Consider the following 4,943-nt stretch of genomic DNA (forward strand, 5'->3'; position numbering starts at 1 on the left):
ACTGGATAACTCGGACATCCATGATGCTGAGGCGGCATCCCGTTTGTGTCCCCCCCCCACTTTTCAAATGTGTTTATTATTACATTTTAACACAAGCCGTCATCTCCACGGAGGAGCACACATCCTCTGTGTGTGCGTGTGTGGCACGACCGCATTTTGTGACAGTGAGCGAGCGAGAGAGAGCGTGCACACCAGTTACTGGGATTGTTGTTACTTGTTAGCATCTGGTGCTAGCTGCGCTAACAGGTATACAGAGCAGTTAATACAACAAGGTGGAGGGAGAGCTCTCTCCTGTCAGACTGAGAGGCTGATAACTACAGCTCAGTGAGGTAAAGGACTCTCTGAGTGTTTAGATAACACTTTAACTTTAGTCTAAGTTATCTCAGTGGGTCTCAAATTGTTTGGTCATCTATGTAAACAAATATTTCCAATGCACACTTTTATCTATTTAATATAGTTTTAAAAAACAAGGAAAGAAATCATTCCAATATGTAGGACAGTAAATAAATAAATAAATAAATACAGTTCAAAAGGGGAGTGATTAGTAAAATATCCATAAATAAAAAGAAATATGATTCATTTTTATGTGGGATTTGTTTTCAAAATCCGATTATGTATCTTTTTGTTATTTAAGATAAAATACAGTTGCACAGTTTACAGTTTCAGTTGCACTTTTGATGAGAACATGTACGTTGTTGTGTACAGTTTATATAAATACAGAAATATTTTTCAGTCATAATTTGTCCCCAGCTCATTCTGTTAAAAAAAAAAAGAATCGTGAGAAAATCGTATCGTGAACTTAAAATCGTGAATCATATCATATCGTGAGTTGAGTGCATCGTTACATCCCTATTAGTGACTGACTTTGTTATGTTTTATTCTATTCTATGTTTTCTTTCTCTTAAAAGAATACTTGGTGATTACAGCTGTGAACTGCTGGTTAGCTAACTGCTAGCACACTAGCCAGCCAGGAACATGCTAGTGAAGGGGTAGGAAACCTGTAGCTTTCACATGTAATAACATGGAACAAAAGGGAAGACATTTTGTGTCTGAGTTGGAGGTGGTACTGTGACACTGGTATTTAGGCCTAGGACTTCGGAAGTATGTGACACTTTCATCTATGATGCGGCACCTTTCATTGCAGAAGGCAATCTCAGCCTTGGTTAGTTAACCATGGATACATCCCAAACAAGAATAGTCTTATGGATCATGGAGAGTTTGATTTTCCTTGGACATATTTCTTCTTTTTTTTTACTGCCAGAGATGCTGGCTCACCTTCATGCGTGAAATGTGGCAAGAAATTAGCAAACAACAATGTAAAGTTGAAAGATATCTTTAGAACAAGCACAAGGCTGAAAAAAACACATGGTGCTCATAAGAATAAAATACCCAAAAATGCAAAAATTCTCTTAATTGTTGTCCAATAGTGTATAAACGCGATTACCTATAGTTTTTGCCTAAGTAATAACTATATAAAAACTCAATAATTTATAAGCCATGCTATTACATAGGTTTTGCTATCTGGCCAGGACGCGTGCACAAAAATGGTGACGCGTGCACTGAACGTGTAAATCCAAGATATTAAGGATGCTTTATCCATCATTACAATGGATATAAGTAATATAAGTAAGACTCAAAAGGATGACAGCCTAACAATTAAAAACTTCTGAAAACGGTGGAAAACACGGAAAGGATCATGAAGGAAAAAGACGAAAAGATTGTGATGCTGGAGAGAAGTATCAGTACACCAGAAAAGAGGACATTGCGGACTGCCACACACTTGGAAAGCCGTCGGAAAATGGAAAGACAAAAGTGTGCACGATGATCAAAGCTAAGAAACTGAAAGGAACGTGAATCTACAATAACTAGCATCTGACAAAAAGGAATGCTGGGATGGCAAAAACGGCAACGGACCTCAGGAAGGTGCACGATATTCATCAAGAGCAACGAAGGAAAAGTCTTACTTGTGAAAGACAATGAGGACTTATCCAGATATTCACAATGTTTGAAAGCTGCCACTTTATCAAGTATGATAGTGAGGATAACGGCCAAATGGCCTTTGGAGAACAATATAAAGACCTAGATTTCGTAAATGAAAATCCCCAAAAAGATAACTGCTTTGACACCCACATTGATCCAGATTAAATCTTTTACAGAAACCTAAAAAAAAAATGCACGACATTAAAGGCCTTTCATTAATCCACTTTAACGTTAAAAACACACTCTGCCAGATTGGTAGAAAGTCTCTCCACCTGTCATAACAACCTCCTTGAATCTGTCACGGTGGAAATTGAGCTTAAAAAGAAGAAACATATATTTGTCTCATGCATGTATAGAACACCAGGTAGTGATATTGAGGAATTTGATTACCTAGTCAGGAAGAAATGCTTGGAACTTATTGGAATAAAATCTTCTATGTGTGTGGAGACTTTAACATTGATCACCCTTGGTCTTCTCACTTACAACCAATCCAACTAGGATAACTGATTAACTGAAACGTTAATTGACAACATCTTCACTAATGTTTTAGAAATGGAACACCACAGTGGTGCTTTCAGCACAGATGTCAGGGATCAATTGCCTGTTTTTTCTATTAGTGGAAAATAACCTGTTCTTAATAAATACAAAATACATACTTTTTTAAATGGAAAATAAATGAAAGATCTCTGAGCAAATTAAACATGAACCTAAAAAATGAAATGTGGCAGGCTGTTAGATAAGATAAGATATAACTTCATTCATCCCAATTTGGGACATTTTTGAAATTTGAATTCGAGCTTCAAGATTTTAATAAATCCTATAAGGACATAGCCCCATATTATGCCCCAATATGGATTACAGAAAAAACACTCCATCTCATCTGCAGTGATTACATTGGTTGAACAAATCACAAATAACATTGAGAAAGAATGTACTGGAATATTCATTGACCTCAAAAAGCTTTGGATACAGTAAATCATGATATCTTTCTAAAAAAACTAGAACATTATGGCATTAGGGGTCGAGCTAATGAGTGGGTCAAGAGTTAACTGAGGACAGCAATATGTGGAGATGGGAGAATCAAACAAACTTCCAATAATATGTGGAGTCTCACAAGGTTCAATTTTAGAACCAAAACTAGTTCTGATTTACATGAATGATATTACCAACACATCAAACATGCTGACATTCATTTATTTGAAGATACCACCATTCTCTGCTCTTATCGTAACTACTGCTCCCAAATATGGGGAAACACGAACATAACAAATACACAAAAAATAATTGTATCCCAAAAAAAAGTTATAAGAACAATATGTGGGGTAGGAAAATGTGAACATGCAACTCTGCTACTTAAAAATCTAAATGTATAAAAATGTGTTGACCTTGTTAACAGTTAAGTGGACAGCTAACATCTTAAAGAATTACAGTCCCTTACAATGTAACACAGTAACACTGTACAGAGCTGCCTGTAGAATCCATGTCTGCCCCTGACAGCTGCTGTCACACTCAGCATGTTTCAAACAGAATACTCCATTCATATGCAGACCGGAGCTTTGAGGTGAGCAGGGAGGAATAAATATGACTCGGTGGATCTGACCCATCAGGAAGAGCAAGTTGTCACTGAGAGCCTGAGGGTGCTCATCTGTTTTTGACTGAAGTATTTTTCATCACTGTTGCAGGGGCGGATCTACCGGGGTGGCATGGGGTGGCAACTGCCACCCTAAAAAATAGCCTCGCCACCCCAGCTGCCACCCCAGTTGGCAGCTTTGTTTTGAAATAAAAGTTGTGGCTCATCGGACATTTATGAGAGAAAATCCCTAATGTCCGAGTGCAAGTGAATGCAGCACAAGACGCGATAGTGATTGGCGGCGATTTCATTTGAACGTGACGGCGCAAAATGAGAAGCATTCCATATACATATATATATATTAGGGCTGTCAAGTTAACGCGTTAATAACGCGTTAATGCAAAAAGAAATGAACGCCACTAATTATTTTAACGCGATTAAAGCATGTGTATTTTTTGTCCTCGGCCGCCCCGTAGTTTCAGAGCGCATCGAGTTTAAAATACCATCTACAAGCTGATGCTGACAGCCCCGCTCCTGCCGCCCGCTTGTGGCAGACCACACTTCCACGCTCACCGGCAGGCCCGGACTGGCCATCGGGAGGACCGGAAGGTGTATGTGTGGCGCGAGCGAGAACGCGCACACCTTACGTGTATTGTTGTTGTTAGCATCTGGTGCTAGCTAGCTGCGCTAACCGATATAAGGAGCTGTTTCAATGAAAACAGAGGAGCGACATTTCGCCGACAACTGCGCCGAGCACTTGACTTTATGCAGGAAGCCAGACAGTGGGACATTGTAAGAAAAGTCAGCACTCAGCACGGATAGTGCGCGCAACATGATTGCAGCGTCCAGGCAGCTCCCGTTCGAGCATATGCCTTGAGTTGCACATAGCTCCAACAATCCATCACAGTACACACACACACACACACACACACACACACACACACACACACACACACACACACACACACACACACACACACACACACACACACACACACACCTTTGATCAGAGGAACCAAAGGCAAGTCAAGACAACTCCATATTTATTATATGGCACCAAATCACTACAGTTTTCTCATCTTTTCCTAGATAGCAGGTCTAGACTGCACTCTGTAAGTGTTTAGGTCAAAAATAACCATCATGTTAGATGTATGTGTATAAAGGTGTGCAGATCTGGACTGAGGTTTTGATTATTTAGTGCGAATGCTGTTTACAGCATTCCACTATAGCTCTTCAAATCTTTATTAGTGTGAATGCTGTTAACAGCATTCCACTATAGTACTTCAATTCTTTATTCTTCCTCTTCTGATTATTTCAGCCAATACTTTGGCACTCCATAACTTCAGCTTATTTTCAGCTACAGAAACCATTCAAATATTAAACTATTCAGCCT

This window comes from Notothenia coriiceps, unplaced genomic scaffold, assembly GCF_000735185.1.
Source record: "Notothenia coriiceps isolate Sejong01 unplaced genomic scaffold, NC01 NC01_scaffold00022040, whole genome shotgun sequence".
Lineage (NCBI taxonomy): Eukaryota > Metazoa > Chordata > Actinopteri > Perciformes > Nototheniidae > Notothenia > Notothenia coriiceps.